Source organism: Lichenostomus cassidix, chromosome 4, assembly GCF_008360975.1.
Source record: "Lichenostomus cassidix isolate B80296 chromosome 4, HeHo_3.0, whole genome shotgun sequence".
Classification (NCBI taxonomy): domain Eukaryota; kingdom Metazoa; phylum Chordata; class Aves; order Passeriformes; family Meliphagidae; genus Lichenostomus; species Lichenostomus cassidix.
In genome coordinates, this window is record NC_139484.1 from 17,612,999 (window position 1) to 17,638,535 (window position 25,537).

The 25,537-nt window shown below is 41.2% G+C and overlaps 3 long non-coding RNA genes across 8 annotated transcripts in view; all 3 read right to left on the reverse strand.

Annotated features, from left to right (window-relative positions):
- Window positions 1-5,907, reverse strand: part of LOC146437955 (uncharacterized) — a 319,641-nt gene extending 313,734 nt beyond the window's left edge. For all 3 annotated transcript variants that reach the window (XR_014852002.1, XR_014852003.1, XR_014852000.1), the window contains exon 1: window positions 5,591-5,907. This is a non-coding gene — a long non-coding RNA (uncharacterized LOC146437955). The remainder of the gene's footprint in view (window positions 1-5,590) is intronic.
- Window positions 5,908-10,678: 4,771 nt separating this feature from the next.
- On the reverse strand, window positions 10,679-18,793 carry LOC146437956 (uncharacterized). Of its 2 annotated transcripts, XR_014852004.1 has the most exons (4): window positions 17,209-18,793; window positions 16,062-16,160; window positions 15,733-15,880; window positions 10,679-11,781 (listed from the first exon to the last, which is right to left on the reverse strand). It is a non-coding gene; the product is annotated as an uncharacterized LOC146437956 (long non-coding RNA). The 2 variants fall into 2 exon arrangements; XR_014852005.1 differs by lacking the exon at window positions 15,733-15,880.
- Window positions 18,794-21,560: 2,767 nt separating this feature from the next.
- The window catches only part of LOC146437957 (uncharacterized), a 33,017-nt gene continuing 29,040 nt past the window's right edge, over window positions 21,561-25,537 (reverse strand). The window contains exons 4-5 of one of the 3 annotated variants that reach the window (XR_014851606.1): window positions 22,935-24,959; window positions 21,561-21,739 (exon numbers count right to left, since the gene is read on the reverse strand). This is a non-coding gene — a long non-coding RNA (uncharacterized LOC146437957). The remainder of the gene's footprint in view (window positions 21,740-22,934; window positions 24,960-25,537) is intronic. The other 2 variants (XR_014851607.1, XR_014851605.1) reach the window with 2 other exon arrangements.

A 25,537-nucleotide genomic window follows, 5' to 3' on the forward strand; every position in this document is an offset into this window, starting at 1 on the left:
TGTGCAACACCGATTAAAATGAGAGTGCAGAACTGGAGGAAGAGGGGCTGGAGAAGAAAAAAGATAAGAGAAAGAAAAGAATCCTGCTGCTTCACAGGGCATGTGTCCCTGTGTGATTTTACCTGCTCAGTGACATGCTGTTAAATTTCCTCTCTCTCTTCCAGAAAAGGAAAGTCCATACCTGTGCAACCATGACAACAGCACACAAATACAATTATCTGCACAGTAAAACATGAACCTTAAGAGACTGATGAAGGCAAAAAGTCCTCTATAAGGTTTACAGCAGGAGTCTTTTCAGCCACTGGGTCACCAGTATGAAGTCAACCACCACTGTATGTTTGGAAAAATTTTAGAGGTTCATTCAAATATTGCTGGGAACAGCTGATCAGTTTTAGTACATCTAAAAGAAACAAGTGAACAGAAAAAAAAATACACAGTAATCCTATGCTATTGCTTCTCTCTAAACTTGGAAATAAATTGATGTTTTTGGTATTGTCATTATAGTTTCAGACTGGTATAAGCCTTAATGTCTGGAATAACTGCTTTTAGCCATTCAGTATCACCTGCTGCCAGAAAAAGTTACAAAAAATACACTAATGGCACTCAGCTTTGCTTGAATACTGCAGGAAAAACAAAAGCCACCTTTCCTGTGTTGGGATACACCACAACAACTCAGAGAGTGCAGCTTTCCCTGGCTACAGGAGGACATCTGGCAGTTGTGGTTTTAAGGACCTGAAGTGATTTACTGGTTGCTCAAGCCTGCCAGAAACCAGTGTGAAAGTACAGCTCTACATTAGGCAGAGGTATGTAGAGCCAGTCAAATACACCTCAGAGACAATCCTTCTAGGACTCTTTGTGGGAATAGCTCTGCTAGTCAGTCTGTAATGAGTTATTCTTACTAACCTTTATATTGCTTTAGCAATCTAGAAGCTCCAAGAAAGATCAGGGCCCCAGTAAATTTTTGCACAATGTTCTCAGGCAGAATCCCTGCTGCAAACCTCTCTGGCTGAAAGCCTGGCACATTTCAGTGCAGCCAAGATGCAAGCCTGACCCGAGCAGAGAGCAGAAAGCCACCAACACTGTAAGCCTCTAGAGGAGCTTGTCATAGAGTACAGGACTCCAGATTTATGCCCTGATGCACTGCCTGGCATGCCACCTTCCTCCACCAACACACCTGGTAGGTCAATAGAGTGACCCTTGTAATAGTTTTGCAGCACTGGGCAATACAGGTAATTCTCACATGCACAGAAACATGAAGTCAGGTCCCAAACACCATCTGCCCTTGACAGCTTTCATATCATAAGTGTTTTCCAGCAGGGCAGCTCCCGTGCCAACACACACCTTCTGCATCATCTCAGCAGCTGACAGAGCTAACATGCCATTCCAAAGTCTTGCCCAAGGGCTCTGGGGGCTTGTCAGTGAGGAAAAGAAACTGGTGCAATTTGCAGGCCCTCAGCTGCAGGCCAGCAGTGAGACACTGACCAAAGCCTCCTGCTTGCATCCTGGGACAGCCCTTTAGAGCTAGAACATGTTTTCCATATCTATACCAAGCAATATGTTGAGTCTGACACATCTCCTTGTATAACAGGACAATACTTTTAGCCACTGGACCTGTAGCTTTTTTACAAAACACTGTAGATTTGAGCCCTGTTGCCAACAAGCCACCACAGGGTGCTTTATATTTTATTATCTCTGTACAGTAAGAGTTACCATGGCTTCCAGGATCCTATATTGCTGCTTTTAAATATCACCATGTCAACTAAAACTCTAGAAGGGATTGCTGTGTTTCTCAAGGGGATTGGAAGTCCATGCTTTATGGCACTAATTGTGTCTGTTTTCCTGCCATTGCTACACAGTGAAATGCAAATCAGAAACGGCACCATGCACAAAATTGCACTTTTGGGTTTTCGAGCCACTGTGATTATTTTTCATGCCTTGTCATCCTTCCAGATAAACCATGTCCCATCCTCCTCTGTAAAGTTTAGCCAGCATATAGTGATAATTTTTCACTACACAAAGGGAAGGTTGTTGTTCCTATGACAATAGAGTGAAAAAACTAAAGGGTGACTTCCAAGTCCATGTAAGCCCTTCTCATTCATCCCCATATCACTTCACATTTGAGGCACAAGCTTACTAAGAAGGTTCACTTCTTTTAAAGCCAGAGAGGGGCTGAAGGAATGTATAGGCTTTACCTGCAGGACCAGGAGATTAAAGCTTGGGAACTCAAGGAGGGATTTTCAAAACAGCTCAGCTCAGCTTTGGCATAACTCTGCTTTTAACACAGCAGTGATAAGACTCCCATTGTCTACAAAGTGGGAAGTGCTACTATTTCACTTGGAGAAAGAGGATCAGCAGCATGCAATTTAAAAATGCCCAGCAGTTTTGAAGTCCTTGGTACCAGGAAAACACGTTTTACCACTTTTTACACAGCCAGCAAGTTGGGAAATGTGGATTTGGGAGGGCTGCCTTGTTTTAAACATGAAAGCTCAGATCCTCACTGAAACACCTGCCTGAAGAAGACAGAATACTGAGCTGACCTTCAACTACTGAGACATCATAAAATCCAGAAAGTCAGCAACCATAACAGGGGACTGTGACAGTTCACAGCAACTTGTCCTCTTTTTTTCTCAGTCCTCTCTAAACTAATTCCTATTGCTATGCTCCAGGAATAAAAAAAAAACTGTGTACGAGAACAGTGTGACACTGTATTTTGTCCTTTACCTTATCTTGGGTAGAGACAAACTAAATGAAAAGACTGGAAACAAATGTCCTTGTCCTCTATGTCTTTATGGGATAAAGGCTTTCCTCCAGTTTTCTAGCCCAACTTTTTGGGCTGAACTGACTCTATCCATTGCTGAGTGTCTAGAAAAAACCTTGCAAAAAACCTGAGAAATAGCAACAGAGCACTGTTAGCAGCAAGTGATTTTACACTCTAGCCAACTGCAGGGGTGGTGAAAATCTTTCAATGGCAGTGTGGTGAAGAGAAGATCAAATAAAAATTGGTATGAACAATCTTCTTCTATTCCCAGCTCTGTGTCCTATTACACAGAGATGGGAAACCTTGATCAGCATAAAAAGATGTAATAATTGGAGGAGCTTCTGCTCCTGGAAAAGCTCCAGGTTAGCTGACTTGGGGAAAAGATAATAAAAGAAGCCTATTTGTTTTGATATGCTAATTAATCTATCCAGATTCTGCCAAAGATCAAAGACAAAATTCTGGTGCAGAAAGGCTAGTGGACAAGAAAGCTTATCAGAGCACAGGAACTATAAGACAGAAACAATTATTTTAAACCACAAACTTGATGAGTGTGGTGGGGGAGCAGATCAAACTGTAAGACCAATTTGCATCTGGTGAAGGTACATTTTTTGCTCACTACCAGGGAGACTGAATCCACTAGCTGGGCACCAGTGTTGAGAAATCGGTTCACAGTTATAATTAGGGATGTTCTGGCAAATGAGCTTTATTTATCCATCCTTCTGTGGAGTTTTATTTACCCTTCCTTCTCCTGAATGGATGAACAGAGGTACAGAGTAAACCACGTCTGCAAACCACCCTAACAGATGCAACAGAGATTCTTTACAGACACCCAGGTCCACCCATACAAATAAATTTGAAAGAGCAGGGCCTGAGCAGACAGCTCTGGGTAACCTGTTCTGCATCCTCAGATGCATCCACCACAGAGGGTGGTCCATAACTTGGGTCAAATAGTAACCGTGCCCTGGTTTTGCCACAGAAGTAATTTCTAGGTAACTCAAATTCCTGAATGAAAGGTTTGCTTTGTTCTCTGTGTTGTTTTCCCTCTGCCATACCCTTAGAGTTTTTTATTTGTTTGTCTAAAATGAAATGAGCCTAAGGCTGTGCTTGGTTTCTGCATATTTTATTTGATCATGCTGTACTTCAAGTATTACCTCCCTTCAACAACATCAGGCCTCAGCAGCTCTGCTGGAGCTCTCTCACACAGAGAGGACAGATTCACTGCCTCCTGTATTTTCAAAGGAATTTTTCCTCCCCTTTCACTGAGAATTATGCAGGAAGCTCAGCAGAACCTTCATATATTCTGCAGAGACCTTTAATTATAAGTTTCTAGTAGGTTTCCAGCTACTATATTGTACCACCCAATGACAAAGTAAGAGAACTTGGTGTCCCTTTGCCCTCCTGCTCATACAAAATCACTTTGAGTACTTAAATTAACATTGTATGTCTGCCCTTAACAGAGTGCTCCATCTTTAACTCTGAGATATATGCATTCCCAGTCTTGTCCATGCAAACCTCTTGTTCTCACCCTAACTGCAGCCCTGCTTAGCTTTCCACATTAAATTAACTGGGCATTCTTCACATGCAATATGGGATTCTTTTAGCTTGTCCCCAGTGATAAGAAAGAGAAGTCTACTGTACCTCATGTCATGTGGAGTTAGAGAGTAAAAACTTGTTTTCATCACTGAGATCAAGACCATTCCAGAAGGAGGTCAGTATGAATTAATTGTTAATGTTAAATCTTGATCTTGCCTTTTTTTGTCCTTTCTGTCAGATTAGGTTTTTTTAGGTAGTCCACACATGGCAGATGAAATGTTTCATTTCAAATGTACTTGTTTGAACATAGTTGGTGTCACACAGGATTTCCAATTTAGCGGATTAATACAAAACATACTGAAAACATACTCCAAATGTATGTTATACTCAATAAATTATAGAAATTGCAATGACACAGTCCAGTCACAATTCCAACAAGATTCCCACTGCTGGTCTCTGTATTATGCCAACTGGTATGACAACAGGCATCCCCGACCACCAGGAAGGAGAAGGTGGGTTGAAGCCAGCTCTAACCCATTGCACTCCTCAAAATTATTTTTCTGGTTGTCTATTTTTTTTACTGTGTGTTGGGCTGAGCTACAGATTCATTCCTCCCCTGACCCCTGCAGGTGATGGTCCCCTGCAGGGAGAAAATCTCTTTTAATGAGGTCAGGGAGAAATTCTGGAAAACCTGACACATACTACCTGCAGCTTTCAAGCAAGCTGATATGGAGGTCAAAATACAGTGAAAAATAAGAAAAGACAAGAAGAATAACTTTGGAGAAGAAAGAGGTCTAGGGACAAAGAAAAACAAACAGAAAACCTGTCTCTTATCTTTTCCAATTTCCAGCCCCAGTGAGAAACTGCATCTGCCTTAAAGGCAGAAACAGTCACTCTAACAGCAAACAGCAGAGTGGTTAACTCCAAGTTAAAGCAAACTTTCAGGAGCTCTTTGCAGGAGCTCTTTGCAGGAACAGGCAGCTACAATAGCACTGTTGATCACACACATTAATTTGAGATCTTCAAATCATTTGTGCAGGCCAAAGTTGAGCTTAAGGGAGACCAAAGAATAAGAAATTATAGTAGAGACCTAAAAAAAGAAACATACTGCAGGAAGCAAAAATGACATTAAAATCCAAAGTGTTAATATCATCAATCAAAACTAACAGCTAAGAGCACCAATACCTAACCAGCTTTTAGAGCAAACTTGATTCATATGCTAGATTCAGATTTATTGAGTCAATTCAGACATAGCCTCCTTTGCATGAAATAGAAATCTATACCCGCATTTCACCTTACCTGGCGGTGCCAGACAATGACAAAGAGTAGTCCAATCCTCTGGAAGTCCACAGGAGACACAGAGCTGGTTAGGAAGAAGAGCCACATGTGCTAGAGACTGAGGAACTTTTGCTGTATGAGACATTTGCTCTCAGTATTAGTCCTGACCTTACACTCTGTTATGCACTAGTGAGAGCTATTTAGGGTTTTCTTCTGCCTTTGGGGTCACCAGCTGATCATCATCAAGTTCAGGTGAAAGCAATCTGCAGGGACAATGCCCTTGCTGAATCCTCACCTGTGAGAGACCTGGAAGGAATCTAGTTTAACTAATAATGCAGGACAGCCTGAGAGGAGATAAAAAAAAAATAATAAGAAATAAGATTTAATCAGTTCTGCTTCTCACAAGTTACACATCCACAAATAAGTATTTTAATGGAAGATCTGATGAGCCTTGTTATCTGGATAACTCGAGGCAAAAGAGCTCTGCTAGAAGTAACCAAATCCTTAAGGGCTCCACTTGTTTGTTTTTGAGTTGAAATGACCTGAAATTAATTTCCTTTTTACATTATTGAAAAACTTAATTCTGTATTCAAAGAGGAAATACTGCTGGCTTGGGAATGAAACTGCATCTTCCAGGCATAAAAAGCAGATGAGCTGTAGCCTTTGGGAACTGAGCATTCCTGTAAAAGCAGCATTCCCAACCTCCATGTCCATCCCCACCCACTTTTGCTCACGGCTCCACAAGGAAATTTCAGAGATGCTCAAAAGCACAGATAAGAGGTGATTTACTCCCACCTTCTACTTTTACTAGATTAAGTTCGTTTGACTAATTTCATTACATGTTGTTTAGTCATTTCGTTCCTGCTACTCCTTGTTGGGTGAACTTCTTCCAAAAGCGAAGTAGTGTTTCTTCAAGAAGAGGAAATTTCATCTGCTATTGCAGTGATCTGCAGACCCTAGTGCTCAAAACCAATCAGCAGTATTTTCATTAACAAAAATACTGCTCAATCGAAAAGTTGGCCATTCCATTAAGAAAAATGAAAACATGATTTTGGCATAACTAGAACAGAACTGTAGCTAAAAAAGCTTATCTGTATAAAGAGTGGTAATATTATGGAATTATATCATTGCCATCACCCAGTAGAATTTCACACTATGTTGGTTGTTGCATTTAGAGATTAACTATTTTCTCATTCCATGTATTTTGCAGGGACTTAAGTTACACCTCTTAGGGGTTTTATGAGGAAACAGAAGAAACTTTTATTTCCAGTTTATTAGAAAATATGAATAAGTTTAGTTTTAACAATGAATGCTACTAGAAATAATATCAGTTGCTGAGAGCGCCTAAACTTGGACTAAAATACTTGATCAAGAGCTAGAACTGAAATTCTTCTTGATAGCTGAGCTAGACCTAAGATGCAGAATGTGAAAAGGTGGAAGAAAGGTGAGAATGACCATGAGATGAAAGGGGGGATAAAACCAGCCTCCTAGTAGCAGATGACAATCACCTACAATACACCACCCTCTTCTTTCCTCCCAGCTGTCCCAATAATACACACAAAAATGACTACAACAGAAACTCAGGATTAGAAACACATGTGCCATTGCCTCTGTCACTTTGAACACTGCAATATGCAGAGGGCACAACAGAAATGTTTTCCTCTGCCCTCTTGCTATAGAGCCTGCATTGAAGTGTTGTCTTCTGTGGACTTGGTTGCTGCATCCATCAGCGTGACACCCTGTAAGTTAATGCACAGAAACTCCCAGGTTAAGCCCTCCCTGTCTCAGTTCCTGATGTCAATATCCAACAGAGCCATCTCATTGCATCTAAACTTGGGTTGCTCCACGGGTGGATGAGCAGCATAAAGCCCTGAGCCGGGTCTGAACTCAGCCTCACGCTTTTGAAATTCCTCTGGGCTTCCAAAACTCTCTGATGGATTTATATCTCTAGCTTTCCTGAATGGTTTCAATAACAGCCATTCAGAGACTGAAGTACAATTCTAATGCAGCCTAGGTGATGTGAGGGCAAACATTTTTGGTATATTGTAGATTTTAACACCAAAAAAGTGCATCACACCTACATGTATTTGCCAGTTCTACTTTAGTCTCAGAGATGATGTGTTAAAACATCATGGGAGAGAGGGAATAATTACTGCTTGTCTATTAAGACTGAATGATTGTGACTTCAGGGAAAAAAATACAGCCATAATAGAAAATCTGTCTCCGAATGCTGCAATATGACTACAATCTCTGAGGTCACAATGGCCCTTCCCACAATAATTAACTTCCAATGTCATCTGAAGGGAAAAGTAATTGATATGGGGAACGAGATAAAGAGGGCTATAGCATATATGCTATTTTATATTGTGAGCACTTAGCAAACCTATATGGCAACTTTGTGCCTAGCAGTGTAACTATATCTGTACAGCCATGCAAAATAGCACAATTATCTTTGGAGGTAAAGGCAAACTGTCAGCTAAACCAAGAGAGTTGCTATTAATTTTTGTGATAAGAAAGCACTTCTCTCCACCAATATATTTGATTTTTCAATTCAAATTGGAAATTCATCCTTGGATACCACTGCTGTCAGTAATCTTTTTAATTAATAGTATCCAGAATAAAATAATTTCTATATTCTGTACTTTAAATCAACTGAACTCTTATATATTGCATTTTTTTCACAACATATTAACTTTCTGGTGAGGTACTTCAGAAGAATTTAAAGATGAGGAGCACTACCCTAAGAAAAGCAACAGATAATGCTTTAAGGTCAACCTTCAAGCCACAGTGTGGAATGAATTTGGCAAGCACTGGACGTCAATGGAGGTCAGCATTTTATCTGTGTGTAGGAGATGGATGTGTGTTATTTTAAAACTAGATCTCATTACTGATTTTATTAGGATAATTTTACAGGTTTTTAGAGGGGATGGCTCTTTTCCCAGTATTATTTTTCAGTGCCTTCTGGTAGCTGATAGAGGGAGCTGTTATCACAAAATGTCAAATGCCAGTAGTGCAGAGACAATGTCCTTTATCTCTCTCCCTTCCACTACAGCACAGAAGTGGATTCAACAAGTTTGGTGCTCAGTCAGGACTGGCAAGTGCAGGAAATATTGAAGGTAGTTGCAGGGAAGGCAGCAGTGAGTCTGGCATGATGAGAGAGAGGTTTTTCAGTGAAGTGGAACATGCTGAAGTGATGCTTGGAAACTATGGAAAGTATCATGTTTAATTAGCATGGCTGGGAAAGTGATGCAATGAGGCATTTGAGAATGAACTTGAATAGCAGTTGGATAAAAGATTGGTAATCAGCATGTCTGGCATCCTTCAGGGACCCAAGAGAGGGGTGCACAAGACACTTTGTCACATGCATCAGAAATGCCCAGATATAGAAATACACACTGACACTGGATGGTGCAAAGAGATGGTGGAGTAGCCAGCTGTAGGGAAAATCTGGGCAGCTGCAAAGTGGAAGACTGAGAACAGGGCAGGACCTCATAGCACCTAGGAATCCAGTAGTCCCTGAGACATCAGTAGTTACCAGTGTGACAGAGCCCAGGTGTGGACAGCAGCTTATGATGGTAAATTAAACCCTGAGACAACTTAGCTTTTTAGAGGTACAGCTGAATCAGAATGGAATACCTAAAGTCCCTGTATCTGCATTTCACACTGGACTGTGGTACTGGGGGCTTGGAAATCCAGCTGCCACTTCGGTGTCAGCTTACAGCTCGACTGGGATCAAGCTTTACTTCCACTGCCTTGTGTTCTCTCACCAGCCCAGATCGCTATTTCCATCTCAGGTGCTGAAGACCAGAAACTCCCTCCTCTCCTTCTTCCTCCCCTTCAATATATCCCCATTATTGTTTTGAGATATTATCAGAAGCGCAGAGGGATGTTTCCACTTTCAGAGTTTGTTTCAGGTTGTCTGGAATCTTGAGAAGAAATAGTTTACTTATTTACATGCTGATTTTTAAGGCTTCCAGCACAGACAGAGAGCTGTAGCTCCTCAAAGAACAAAACCAGCACTGTCATCCCATGGCTCTACAAGCTGGGATTACATGCACCAAACTTGGGCCTGACGCTTGGGACAGAGGAATGGCTCAGGATTCAGGATTTTACAGAGTGTCTTATAGCAAACACACAGTTAAAGAAAGTGAGGATAAAGGATGAGATTTGCACAGAGGTAGCTCAATGGGGAAATTGCAAATTGCTGCTCTGCAGAGATTTCAAAGTGGTAAAGGTGTCATTATTCCTTCACTAGCCCAAAGCAATGGCCAGAAGCTGGCAGACAGCATCATCCCATTGCTCTGCAAGGTCTACAAGTCAAAACAGATAGTGAATTATTTGGTGAGGGAGGGAATATCTTCATTAATATTAAATAAATTACACCACACCTCTGTTAGAATTCAGCCGATGGGCAATGACCAGACCTAGCTACAGTGATTAAAAGACCTCATTCATATCTAATGATCACACAGAGTAATAATCTCATTGTAAAAGGCAATCAGACACTTGTTCACTCTTCTTATCTCTGCTCCACATTTGTAGTTACTAAGAAAGGATCTGCTTTTGATCATCTTTTCCTGTGCTGCTCTTTAAGCCATTTCATTAAAGGGCCAGAGTTTCCTGGATTAATGGCCATTTGTCATTTCCCCAAATCAATCTTGCCTTGAGTCTGTTGAGACCTTACAAACATTTCCTCAAATGTTTTTTTTTCAGAATTACAGTAGTTACTAATGCTGTGCTCGGATGAGGAGGTTTTATTTTAAAAAAACCCAACAAAAAAGCAACAACAAAAAAAACCCCTGCCAGAGCAGCTTCTACTTTTTATTTAAAAGTATGGAAATATTAACTGAATTTTTATTTTAAAAAAGAAATAAATATATTTATTGACTCCAGTTTTATCTAAGAAGTCTTAATTCTTTCAACTTTTCAATCTGATTATTTCTCTTGAGTTGCCTCCAGAGCCTGAGCTCTGCCCATCTGTTACTGTTGAGCTCTTTACTATTTCTATTTCATTTATATCTACCACATCTGCTTTTTTAGACTCAAGCCTGATCTATAGACTCTTTTTAAAGAACCAAATATTTTAATAAAATCAGTGCCATGCTAAAGTTTCTTTTTTTTTTTTTCATGGAGAACTACCACCTCCACTGCCTAAGAGAAGCACAGCCATTCTGGTTGTTCAGAAAGGAAATTCAGTCCTTCATACCAGTGGAGGGCTGAAGTTCAGTGCCAGAGCTTTTCTTAAGCATTCAGATTTACCTGGGAGCTGGTATGACTGCCATCCTAAGGATGGGGGGGAATTTCAGTATTTAGCAGGGATATAAATGTTTCTGCCTAGGCCTCACTGCTTGTGGTCTTTTACATTTTTCCAGTGGTGGTATGGAGATGACAAGACACAAAACATTCACTCATTGTGTCTCAGCCTGTGGATCCTAACACAAGATTCATGTCACTAGATTTTCACAGTATTCTAAAGGCAGGTAAATCCTGTGTGTGTGGATTTTCAGAGCTGCTGAAGTGTTAGTCATTAGGGTGACACTAGAGACCTAACAGAGGCTCTCAAAATGGTAATTCCAGAGCTGCTGGGCTATGAGTGGTACCAGCTAAGGGTACCAGCAGGCCTTTTTCCCAAGCAGTGAGGTCTAGGCAGAAACATGCTGGGCCACTCACCACCCAGCTGAAGCTCCTGCGAGTGAGAGGCATTTCTCAGCTCTCCAGACAGAGTGCTTGCTGTGTAGTTTGGACAGGGTAGGTGACAAAGGTGTAGCCTTGTCCTGAGGTTTCAGACCACGACAGATTTTTCCTCTCCCTAGCTGGGGTAAAAGCACCCATGCTGCTGCTAGCAAGTAGTGGGACATCACAATCTGACCTGCTCCTGGCAGCCCTCTTTGGGTGTGACTGTGCCAGGGAGGAACCTACACACTCATCACATTCAGTGTGGGCTGGCCCTGCTGAAAAAATCAGGGTTTGCTCCTGCTCAGCCTCAACACTGCATTCTGGTTGTCTAATTAGATACCTCCATCAAATACAACTCCAATTTGTAAATGCGATTGCATTGCTTTGATTTTTACTGTTTTAATAGTAATTCACCTAAGTGACTCCTGTTCAATGGAGAGGTGGACACAGGTCACACTTCACTCAACTGGGGCGGTTCAGTTCGATCAGCATTCAATTCTTGCAATGAAACCTTCCACAATTAGGCTGGCCAGGACCTGCAAGATGAAACAGTGAAAACAAATGACAGTCTTTTCAAAAGAGGCCTGAAATGCCTGACTGGCAAGACAGAAGGCAGCAGAGAGCTGAGGAATCAAACCTCACAACAGCCCTTGTTAAACCCACAGTGATGTTGCTACCATGCATCTTATTGAAACAATGAAAGCTATTTTACAGGGATCCAGAAAAACAAGGGATTCAAGGAAATGTTTCTCACAGCTGAGTGGGTATTTCCCAGGACTTGTTGGTTTTATTACCTCATCTGTGCCCTTAGCTATGAGCAAAGCAGTGCTGAAAGCTCCCCATTTAAAGCAGGCCATAGCAAACAGAGATTTACCATCTCTCCAAAGCTTGTATAAATTTACTGTGGGCACAAGCTCAACAAAAGCTTATAAAAGAGGTACCTGTGGCTTCCAAATTAAGCCCATTTTCTCTAATTAGCCTCCTTCTTCACAATTTTTCTTTTCCCTCTCCTCTTAAAACAGAAAAAAAAAAGCAATGGCAGTACTGTGAAGGCCATAAAATCCATGTTCTTATACTGAGCAGGGACTTGACATGTTAGAATTTTGCTGGAAGAGAAGTACAAACTTCAACTGCAAAATGGACAAGGGAAATCAAGCATTCTGGTTGACTTGGATGTGGTTGTGAGAAACCTTATCCATTTGCTGAACATTAATTTCCGCCTGGTTATATGCTGAAAGAGTTTGTCCTCTCCTTGGACGTTAATTCCCAGCATAATTGTTCATTGTTTACAACAAGCCAGTTTCTTTTAACTTCTCCTGCTGACAGAGCAAAACCTCATTTCATCTTTTAATCTGATGGAAGCTTTACTGAAAGCAACCAGCACAGAAGCAGTTTATGGCAAATGCTGTTCTTGCTGCTAGATTATCATTGCAAAGAGCAGGGACAGGTAATTTGTTTTTTAATGTTAAGCAACTGCAAATAAAAGACTTCTTCTAGGACAAGTCTGTAATGGAGGACTTCTAAGCTAATAATTTTAATAAGTAGCTTAAGAGAAGTGAATGGCTCTAGTAATTAGAAATGGCTACAGACAAAGAATGTGGTTCAGGTTCCCTGTGCTGGGCTCAGAAATTAATCTTAACTCTCCATAAACCAAGTTCATCTAGCCCAGTTTTAAGCTCTATCTACAGCATTGGCAGAGTGTGTACAGAGAGTGCAAGGTGAAAATCTTCATTTCTCTTTGGCTGCCCATTTGGATTCTTCAGGAATGAGAGCATCTCAGCTTTCCCAGCTCTCTGTCACACAGGCAAGGGATAGCTGCTGCCACTGCCCCAGGGAGCATGAAGCAGAATTTGGGCAACCCACAGCCTATGCCAACCAGCAGAACTATCCCATCCTTTGTTTTCATCAGCTTAAAATTTCAACCACTTCTCCTGGAAGATGGTGATATTCAGGGATTAGAAAGCTAGTAGGAGGGGAGAAGCAATTCTCCCTCTGAAGACATGGACATTCACGTCAAGAAGTTTGTAGTTTCTCAATGGGCAGCCTCATTTTATATCCAGATTAAAGGGCCTAATAAAAAGTGCTTCAGATCTGAACAGTGGCCCAAGCACCACATTAGGAATTACTCCTCTGTTTTATTTAGGTAGGCAAGTGGCATGCATCTCTGGAGACAGCAGGCTAGCTCTTTAGATGGATCCTGCTCCTAGGTCAGGATTTCAGAGGGAAAGTTTCTCTTTGTCCTCTTTGCTGGCAGATTCATGTACACTAATATGAAAAATTCCCTTGTCTTGGGTATGCACTGTTGTTTGCCTCAAAAGAAGGGTGAGCCTGGCAATGGCACCTGGACCTATTTGCACATCAGTTCTTGGCAGCAGTTCTGCTGTTTGGAGAGGCTGGAGCCCTCCACCTACCCTCCTCCTCCCCAGTGGGGCAGGACTGCAGCTCAGCCCAGTTTGAACAGCCACCCTTTGCCAACCACATTTCTCTCAGCTGAAGCAGGGCAGAAGCTACAGTGATGTCCAGGGGGGAGAAGGCATTAAACAGGACAGGCTGGGAACCCAAGGAGCCAACCCAAACACCTTCTCAGTCAGCCAACAGGCATTTCTCTCCACAAAGCAGTGAAAAATGTGGTGCTTTCAAACAGTCCCCTGTCCTGACTTAATTGCAGGAGGTGGAAAATAAGTTCAACCAGAAGGACAGGTAGCTGAATCACTGACAGCTTACAGCCTGCAGGGATGAGCCTGGATAACCAGGGAGGCTCTTTCTGCTTCTAAATACACATTGATCTATTCACTGCATGCTGAAAAACTTCAGGCTTTTATTCTGTGCTAACAAACAGTGCACACATTTAGGTTGTAGCAGATATTTTCCCCCTTCCTGCCTCTCCTCAGAGATATGAATAGTGTTATGAATGTAAAGAAAATATCTGTGAAAAATAAAAGGTCTCACAATCAGTGAAGCCCAAACTGAACTAAACTTAATAGAGAAAGCCTGGAAAATCTTCAGTTCTCCACAAAGACAATACTCAATGGCTTGTTTGTGTGTTTTAGCAAAAAGAGTTATTATCGAATTACTTTGAAATGTTTACACTGCCTGTGAGGTTTTTCTCTATTTATTTGTTGTTTGCAAAATATGGTCATCTTTCATCTTCACACAGAGATCTTGATTTTTACCTTTATCCAAAGTTAACAACACTAACCCAAAAATAATTCAGTGAAGGTGCTTAACAGGACAATGGCAATCAATTCCTTCAAAATAGCTGGAGAAATTAAAGACTATTAAAACATGGAAATGATGGATCAGATAGGGTTTAAGTGATCATCTAGTAGTTGCTAAGCCTAATTTAAATACAGGAAGAATATCACGTTTCATCAGCTTCCATCTTCAGATTTAAGAGCTTCTCAAGTCCTCATTTATACCTGAAGTGTCACTGGCACATACATTAAAGCTGACAAAATCCATTTACTGCAGCAAGCTGTTCAAGTTCCTCTTATTTTCTCCAATCATGTTAATTTTCTTTTAGTGTTCTTTGTTTATAAGAAAAGAAACAAACAAGCACTTTGTGTTTATTAGTCTGAAGTTCTTCCACGAACATTTATGTGCATTTAGGAGCTGCACTTGTGAGCATTGCTGGCATTTTTCTTTAAAATCCCCTGTATATCTCATCCTCTGGACACTGCTCCTTCCTATCTCACAAAAAAAACCCCTAACAAACCACCAGCCTTGTAAAAAAACCTAGTCCCAATAAACACATTTCCTTTAAAGATGCTCAAAGTCTCATGAAACCTGCAGCCATCTGATGTATGAACAGAAAATTAAACAAGACCTTTGTCTGAGGCTCCTAGGCACTACCATTCAAGGAAAGTCATGCATCCTTTCTCACCCTCTCTCAGCCGTGGGAAGAAACTCTGGAGATGTCCCATGCCTTTCCCAGCACCCTAATTTTATTTCTGATTTTTTTTTTTTCCCCAAGAAAACTGGAACTTTCTGTGCTCCTGTCTGGAAAGGAGAGACAGCAGGGCTTTACCTTATGACTTGATTCTTTGGTATCTAGCAAAGCACATGCTGCAAAGAAAGCTCCACACTGTTCTCCTGTCCCTGCTTGGTTCCCAGGTCCCATCAAACCTACATCCTAACACATCTGCCACCTCACTTGCATGTGTCTGAGTCTGACCAGCTTGGAAAGATGTTCTTGGGGAATGACAGGAAGGAGTCAGACACAGAAAGGAATTTCATAGCAGCCTCATATCCTCAACACACAGATTTTTTGGGAAAAAAAAGAAGTCTTTTTCAGAGTCTTTCTCATTATGGAAAGATTATTTCCCCCCAACATAGGCAGAGCCCTCCAAACCCATTTACTTTTCAGAGAACCTGTCACAGGGGTCAGAGCAGCACATCCCAGCAGACATACAAAAAAAGCAGGGAAACTTAAAATAGTGTCAATTCATCACTGCATCTCAACCCCCTCACTGGAGCAAGCACAGCACCTTACAGCAGCTGAAATCCTGGGCTGTTCCCTCACTGTTGTTAATTAGCTGCCCTCTGTTGATTTATGCTGGCTGTCGTCTGCTCCAGTCCAGCCGTATTTTCAGTGCTGCTAAGAATATGCTCCTGGTAAAAAGCTTCAGAAATTCCCTGTGGTAACTCAACAGTTTCTCATCCAGCTATCATATCTGCAGGTATAAATCCCAGCGTTTCTGCACCAGCACCCCACAGCCATCCCTGGAATCCCAGGGCCACCTCAGTCCCTTTACAAGAATCTACTTGCTTTCTTCTGTTCTTTTCTCCCTGCACCCACACCTTTGCCCAAACTTACCTGTCTCTTGAAGGGAACCCTGCTCATCTCTCCTCTGTCTTTCCTTGCCTCTTCTTCCTTAGGAGGAGGGGCAGTTGGGAAGTCAGCAATCAGGTGGACCTGAAAATGGTTCATTGCTGGAACTTTTCACCCTCAAAGATCTGTAAAGTATGTTAAATTTTTTCTTTTATTTTACCTCCTGGTGGTTGTAGATCTATGTGAATGAAAGCCTACAAGGGACATGAACAATGGGCATCTCTACCACCCACACCTCGTATCGTGCATTGCTTTGAGCAGAGACCTAAAGCTAAAGCCTTATAACACATCCTGTATCTTATTATTTGTGCTTGTGGCTATGGCTCAAAGTAGCAGTGCATTCCCATCTTCTCTATCAGCGCTCTGCTGTGTCACCTCCATAAAAATCTTGGCTCTCCAAAATATTAATTTCTGTCTGAAGCCTGAGCTTACCCCTTCCTGTCACATCCCATGCCTTGCTGGAACCTCTCTCACTCTCAGACCAGATGTGTGAGCACACAGTTTCCTTGCAACAACAATGCTAGCATGGAACAGTACATCTCACTCACAGGGATAAAGAAAAATGAAACAAAACCTAAACAATACCCACCATACAATGCAATCTTTTTGCCCCTTAACTCTTTTTTTTTCTTTTCCCCAGACAGTTTCCACCTTCCTTTACCGGTTTTTTTTTTTTTTCCTTCTTTCCCTTTTTTCCCCTCTGCATTTATTCAGGGCTCTTCTCATCCTGCTGTCTCTGGAACCAAAGCCTATTTTGTTCAGATCACATGTAGATCTATCTACATGTCTGAAGATAAGCACCAACAGAACTGCTCATAAAATCAGCACCCTGACGAGATGAGATCATTTCACACATGCTGTTTATTTCCTGTTATACTGGGGAATTTACAGTGGCTGCTGGCCACTATAAATACTGAACCATCAAGACAGCTTTCTCATATATTTCACTGCAATAGTCATTGCTGCATTTTTGTCCTAAGAGTAATTTGATTTGGGTTGTAATTGATTTGGGTGGGTTTCATTCCTAATTAACTGCTGTTATGATGCAATGATGCAATCCTTGTCCACAAACCAGAGGCCAGAAATGAAATTCAGAACAGGGTAATAGAAAGAAGATGGAGGAGAGCCTTACCTGCCAGGAAGGTGATGCAGTGGGCTGAGGAGCTAATTAGCCATGGTGTTGATTGGTGTGCTCACATTAGTGGTGTGAGGGGACAAGCTCTGTCTTCTCAAGCTTGTGGCCAGCAACCTGCAAAATTCATTTCTTTGTGAGACTCAGTAAAAAGGACAAACATCAATAAGATCTCCCTAGTGATGTTTTGGCAGACCCTGCCTTTTCCTGGGGGTTGGACAAATCTGCCCATCACTAGATCTCGTAGGGGAAAACTGAGGCTGTGGAACTTTACAAACACACATGCACTGCCATCTCTGCAAAATCCTGACTCGCAGTCAGAGCCTCCAACTGCTCATGGACACATGCAGGGCAGGAGCATCTCCCACCAGCAGTCTGTCAGCCAGGACAATGCACTTATCTTTGTTACCTGGAATTTATGCTTTTATATCTCGGCTTCCTTTTTATTTTTTTTTCATAAGACCACTAAAAATCCTTATCAGGATTCCTGCTGGAGTCCTTTTTAGTTACTAACCTTGATTTTGTGAGTGGACTGAAACCAGTAGTCACACAAATTCTTCCAGAATACATTAATCATTAGTATTATTTCAGAGACGCCTTTTGAAAAGGTTGCTGCACAAGTCAGAAGATCCTGTAAGCTCAGACATGACATGAAAATACTTTATTGGCAGCACTCTAAAATTCTCCCCTGCTTTTGCAATGCTGTTGCAGCTGCTGCTGTATTGATACCAGGCATGTGCTGTTAGTCTTTTCCTGGTATTTCTACTTGGATCAGATAATAGTAAATGCAAAAACACCTGTGTATATCAGCTGAGGAACTACAGTAGGTATTATTGATCACAAACAGCTTCTAGTTCCCCCTGATTTTTTTTCCCCATGGAGAAACCTGAGAGTGAAAACAAATTATTTTAACCAAACCAAAAAACATATGTATTTGGCAATGGTTTTTTGTATTGCTTTTTTACTCCCCATGGTTCAAATGCTGTGGGTTGTCATTTTTTGCTGCAGAAAAATCTCTAAGCTAGTTTTTATGCTGCACCACAGTCAGGATGTTCACGATACCATTGACCTCCCACCCTGCTCAGGAGTCAAGAGTGGCCACATAGATCAAGCCAGGAAATTTGTGTATCTGATCTTTCCTGTTTAGCTCAGAATTGCCGTTTCCATAAGGTAAAAAAGAATAAATTTATTTCTTTGTGGATTTAAGCCACAATATTTGTTTCTCACTAGAACATTCTAATATACAGTTTTCCACTGGGGAAAAAATAATCTTGCTGAAAAAAAAACCCAAAATACTTTTATAATCAGTCCTAATAACTATCTCTGGGCACCATCATCCTTTGCCTAGAATGAATAATATTATGTAAGGTCTTTTTCCTTTAGTTTCAAACAGATAAGCTGAGCTGAGCTATGATAATGGTAAGTTTTCCACGAATCACAGCCTCCAGGATATTATCCATTTTTTTATCTTCTATGGGGTTGTCCAGGTGAGGAATAGACAGTTGTCTTCATCTGAAACACTAATGGAGTTACAAGGAAGATGTAATAACATTAACAAACTATTCAAGCCATGTGTTGTAAAGAGCACAAACGATGCTTTCTTCTTGGAAAAATATCTCTTCTGATCTTGGATTTCAAAATGAGGCATATTGTGAAGGAGTCACAGAATAAATAAATGCAGACACACTCTATTTCAGACCTGAAAAAATGCTGCTTAATTAAGAGGAAACCCTTGCATCTCAAATGAGAAGTTGATCCTCTCTTTCTTGTCCTCTTTCTTATTTCCTTTTGCTCCTCCAATTCCTTAATAACAGATGGCCACACAGGCGTTAACAATATTCCCAGCATGCCCAGTGGCAATACTGAGGAGATCTATATGCTGCTATTTACATTAATTGGCAACATTGCCCCGATGGACAAGCTATTATCTTCCTAAGCTGTAGTTGTCTCTGTCTGAATACTTATCTTTATCCAACCGGTAAAGTCAAGGTCCCACTCTATTGTTTTCTCCCACAGAGGGCGATTTATTTGATAATGTGGTTTCAAACACAATCTCTTCCTAAATTATCCTATCCATTCCATTATTTCTTTTCTATTATCTTGAAAGTCCAAAAGACTAGGTAAAAAAATTAGGTGCCAAATTCACTGTAAGTTTAGAAACTCAGACTGACATCTCTAAATCCCTTTGATGAGATTTTGTGATGTCATTCTGTCTTTCCAATTAACTTGGAGTGGTGTACTGGTGATAAAAAGATTTGGTCAGTATTTGTCTTCCAGATATTGTGTAAATACAACTCTCTCCACTTCATCTACACTTAGTCTTTGTTGCAGAAGCAATGAATATTTTTTATTTGATAAAGGTCATGCTTACTTTCTTTCCATGCCACAAAGACCCTTTCTGTATGTGTGGAAAGTGTCATAACTGAAGAAAAAATAAAATAGTCTGGAACAAGGACTAGTCAAAAATGCTCTTAGGGAAAGCAGTTACATTTATATTATCAGGACAGGCAAGACTTTTAATGCTGTGATACTGTCATAGCAATTCAAAGCTAAGCCACTTTATAAATATTAAATTCCTAAGGAAATGGAAATTCATGGTGTACTAGTTTCAGAATGTTACTTCCACCTGTCACTTAGATCCTGAATGTGCAGTCTCTGAACAGCAAAGGACTTTTCCAATATTAAGATGTAGGTGTCACGAATTTCCTTGTAACTATATATAAGAAGATAATTTTTTTGTTGCTCTGCTTTCCTCCTGAAGGATATGTAAACTGCTTTCCTCTCAGAATCATCCTCTGCTCACAGAAAGTGATCTGTGGCCCTGTTCTGCTGTTGCATATCTTAATTAACACCTAACACCCAAGTATTAGCAAAAATGAGTAACAAAACCTTTCATGGCTTTTCAAGGGACAGTTATTTGATGCCAACACTCTTTGTTGACCAGTGCCCAAGGCCAAAAAGCAAACTCATTTTTTCTGGCTAGCATAACAATGAGCAGGCTGGAGCATGGATCCTGCAACACTGCACCCCTGGCTCTGTTCACTCGACTCTGCTCAAGACAAGCCAGTACACAAGAATCAGAAAGGCTGGCAAAACTGCAGCTTGAGCTCTTGAAAAAATACCTATAGCACCATGCCAGAGACAGAATCCTACAGAAACATCCTTTAGTTGTCATACACAGAGTTACTCATAAGGGGACCTCTGCCTTGCCTGCCCAGCAGGTGAGCTCCTGCCTCTAGACCAGCTCTTAAAAGCCACACAGAACTCGTGTCTCTCACTAACTCAGCTCCCAGGTGCACTCTGTTTGTTCCTTTCACATATTCACCCCCAAGGACTCAGTCTATTTAGCTATGTAGTGCTGAGTGAAACTCTTTCTTTGTTACTGCCTTAAAAGCTGTGAAATAATGCCTTGCTACTTCTCCTTCTCTGGGGTGAGAGCCCTTCTTAACTTTGAGGCAACATCTTGCAGACAGCCAAGGAGAGATCTGTGTGCTCAACGTCTTGTAATAACTTGGAATCTTTGCCTCGAACCCACAGCTTTCTCAAGAGCAGGGTCATTGTACTGAAACAGAAGAGAGCAAAGCTCCAAGCGATCAAGCAGAGTACAAGCAGACTAGGAAGAAATGAAATTCATCAATACAGTGCCCTCTTGGTCAAAAGTTCACCAAGAGAGAAGGGAGCTGCACAATGCACCCATCTCCTTTTAATTGGCTTGAAGCTGCTTCCTACCACGCTCAAGCAGATGTGGTGTCAATGGAAGCCATGCTAAGGCAGAAACTTTTAATTATTTTAAAACAGCCTGATTCATGTTGAGGAGTTGTGGTTAAGACTTGACAGGGAGAGAGAGAAAACAGGAAAAAAAAAAGTGAGAATGAGCTAATATTTTCTGGAATAAATCTCTGCATTTGCTTCAAAAATTCTTGTGTCCAGCATTTATTAATGTAAAAATAAGTTGTTCAGCAGCACATAAGGAAAAATAAAAATGCTGTGAACATTTTTGCTACCACAGGTATTTGTGGCTGAATCATTGCATGATTACATGGGATTTATGTCCTTAACTCAAAAAATTGCATCTGTCAAGAGGAAAGAAAACCGACATCATAGAGCTTATCACAAACCTCAAAACAACTGTCTGTGAGCTGGATATTTGAACGATTAGTTATAAGGCAGAAATTAGACTGAAATACTGTCACATATATGTGACAACTATTATTCTTGAGCAGACATAATCTCTCCCAGATAAGTGATGGACAAAGAAACAGTAGCTAAGGCATTTAAACCTGTTTCTGACCATGAGTAGGTCTGCAGGGGATAGCATGGGTTAGAGTAATTTTCATTACCTTCAATCTTCCAAAAAGATTACATGGGGAAGCAGAGAGGGACATGTACTTTTGCTGAGATGGAATTGCTGTTCTCTGAGCCTCTCCTTCCCTCTGGAAAGGGTTGTGCCTGAGCAGTGAGGGGTTGCTACCACAAGGCTAAGAGGTATTGGCAGGCTGAGTCCTGGGTGGCAGGGACACTACAGAAGACACTGAAGCAACAGAAAGAAAAAAAGTATTTGAAGACACAGAAAAGAGCTCTGTAGTTCTTCTTGCAACTAGGAAGCAAGAAAAAGCTGCTGGTTGGAAACAAAACCCTCTGAAACAACATTCTATACAGGGTAGAAATGTTTTTATAAACTTTTTTTATTGAATTTTCTCTATTAAAATTTCACAGTTGTAGATCTGCATGTAACAAAACCTAAAAGCTGAAAATAAAAGCCCTAGGGTGTGCCTGGGATCTGCTCCTTTGAACCTACAATTCTGGAGGACTCATCTGAGAGATGAGACCACTGTGGAACAGATCACAGGCCCATGATATGTTCACATGGCAAGTATGAAACTTTGCTACAGCTGCCTCACATGATGATGAACATCTGTAGATCTTAGCATAGACTCTAATGTGTGAAAAATGTATAATCAATTCTTGTTAAAAGGCAAAACCAACTTTCACTCTACTATACTGTTAAATGTGCCTTGAAATGCTGATTTGGCATTTCTCTCATATTGTATCAATCCAACTTTCTTGGCACTGTGATGTTAAGCCACAACTGATACCCTCTGGTAAAACACAGCTCCAAGTCCTACATTGTTCTGGTACCTATAAGCAAGAGACTGTAAAAAGTGTTTACTGTTGGCATAACTTACCTCCCACTGGTGCTACAGGGCTTTTCATCCTTGAGTCCAAAAAGAAATTGAGACAAGCCCAGTGAGCTTTGACAGATCCCAACCTACCTTTGTTTTCAGTCTTATGAAGCAAGAGTGAGATCAGAGGACATATTTATTTCTAATCAAATAATGATGTATTGCAATAAAAAAATCCGGCCAATTATGATGATCTGCTTGTCGTGTTTTTGCAGGGCTCCTCTTGGTACCTGTGTCTGCTGGGGTTTAGTTTAGCACATCAAAGTGTCTGTCAGGATCAGCATTTCTTCATAGTGCTAACAGGATCAGTTGAACAGTGACTCCCCTTCAGCACATGTGTAGAGCATCCTAGAAAAACATTTCTCATGAAAAAAAAAACAGAAAAGACAAATTTGTGCTGGAAGAAGAAATAGCACAGGAAAAAATAGGAACAATCCCTGATGACTAGAACCTAACTAACCTGACAGAATTAATGAGCACTTGCTATAAAGTCTCCATAGATTTTTTCACACGACAAATATCCTCTTAAAGCTCAGAAGTTACCTGTAATGTTCTCCGTTTTGGCAGCATGATGTAGCCCTGTACCCTCTCAGATAAGTCTTGTATCTGCAAACATCCCCACACAGACACCTTCAGCCAATTCCTTCTGCAGCCTGCCAACCATCTTGTCCGTCCAGATGGAGTAGAAGGTGCTCTCCTCCCCACGGGCTCACTGTCCTGACACCACATGAAGTTGCCAGCTGTGCTGAGGCACCCAGATGGGACTTGGATGGTCTCAAGGTACATCCAGGGATGCCTGAGCCCAGACTCATAGCCCACACATCTGTTCTGAGCACAAATGCCCTTTCAAAGGCAGCCCTGGTGGCCTGGGGGACACTGGGCCAGGAGCACCCCTTGTCTCACGTGTCAAGTGCAGGACGTCCTGAAGCCCTTACAGAATTAGGGCACTGCTTGCCACTAAACATGCTCATAACCAACCTGAAAGCTTAACTGCTTGATAATATAAATATCTGGTTTCCTTTTTGCCCTGTGACTGTTACTGCAGTTCTTTAAGCTTCTCAGTTTAAAATAAGCACAGACAAAAACAATGCTCTCCAAGGTGCCAAGCTGTACATAAAGGAAAGGCATGTGCAAGAGTGCAAGCTATTCCTGAAAGTCTGGCAGACTCACACAATGTTTCCCTTAGTTTAATAATAAATAATCATAACATTCAAAGCACACATATTACATCAACAAGCACCGGATGACACAAAAAAAAAAAAAAGATGCTCTCTTTTTTTGGCTGCTGAGACTTAGTTACACAAACTACTTGCCAGAACTGACAGCTAGAAAGAAGATGGGATGCATCTTCCTGGGTCTTATGGGACTTTCATCTAATTTATAACTACTGCAGGTGCCCCTCACTTTTCTGCTCTCTTGTTTTAACCCATTTTAGTTGATATTGCTTGTGGAGTTGTGTGGTAAGGATCAGTATTGGGTAGATGTAGTGATTGCAGCTAAGTGAGGACTTTCTAACCCAGAAGAGAATCCAATACCTTGACCAAGGTGTGGCTGAGGCCAGAAGTCTGAGGAGTAAGGATGGCTGGAGGCTGTCCAGTGCTCAGTGATGGTCAGGGACATTCAGAGATCATCAGGCAAGGAGCAAGGCAAGCACACAACCTTGGTGAAGAGAAACCATGCAGAATACAATATCACTGAGTCCAAAATAACAGACAGATAAACCAGGTATGAGGAAGAACAAGCCTTCAGCTGCAGGGAGCAAGGATAAAGAGGGATCTACAGAAATGCAGGTACAACCAAGCAGGGGATTGAGCAGCAAACAGAAATTGCTCTTGGCTCTTAACAGGGGAAGTTCAGTCAGACTTCCAATGGACAAGAGAGCCAATATTTTAGACTCCCAGGTCTTTTGATCTCTCAAGTTGTGGAGCTTTGTAGATCAGGCCATAAGCAGATGGCTCCTGGTCCCTTAGGACAGAACATCTGTTACTGATGACAGCAAAAGTATTGACCCATCTGTGACCAGGTTGTGTCACTGGCTGAATTTCAACCCACAGAATTATGGAGCTGTTACTCTGAGTATTCACTGAAGGCAAACACATCACAATGCACTCCTGTTCTTGTTCCACATCTTCTCACAGCCTTTATGGTCTCAAAGACCTTGGCAGCATCCAGTAGTTGCTGCTCCCAACTCACCTTCCCTTCCTTTTCCTGTTGTTTTTTCTTCCAGCCCTGGAAATCAGTGCAGCCATTTTCCTTTGCTCCACACATATGGCTTTGCATTTTGTTAGGCAGCAAACCATGCTGGCATTTATGTTGAGTTTGTTTTATTCAGCTGTTTTCCACTCCCATATGTACAAAAGCTGTTTTGAATTCTCACCTCTCATTCTGATGCTTATATATGCCTCTGCTTTTCTGAGTTATACTTGTTTTATGACCTTCTGCTCAGTCAGAAAGTTGGCTGCATTCATATGAGGAATATTTCTCTTATCTTCAGCAAAACCGCCCTGTAGATTTTTATCTGGATTGTAGGAGATTTTTATCTGGATTACATCTGTGAACGTGTTGTTCCTGTGAAAGAAATGGGAGGATTTTCACTAGTGCTGGCTGGATTGCTTTCTCGGTCAGGATTTCTCAGTCAGTTTGAGAATTTAATGGGTAATGAAGACTTGCCTCAAACAACAGAGGCCATCAGGTGTGGAGGAGAACACTTCAGAGGGAGTGAGGGAAGCAGGAATAGTTTTGCCTTCAGAAATGAAAGCTGAGAGTAATATCAATACTCTGACACTTTACTGGACACAGCTGGGAAACATTCTGCTGCTCTTTAAATATGAAAGTCATTGTATAGTTATATTTCATAATTATGCACACCTTACATTTTTAACATTGCCGGGAAGACTGTTTAAATATCGTAGCACGGAGGGAGTGTTTGCCATAATAATGTCTCCTAAAGAGACATAGCCCACAAAGCTCAGGATGGTCTTTGCTGCCAACTGTCCTTTTAGCAAATGAATTCCCATCTGTGTGGGTGAGGGCTGTGCTGGAAGAATTTCATAGATGGATCAGAAGATATTTCTCCACCAGAACTACAGTTAAATAAAATTTGGTGTAAACTCAGTCCATCTAACTTAACAAATAACAGCTCCTCA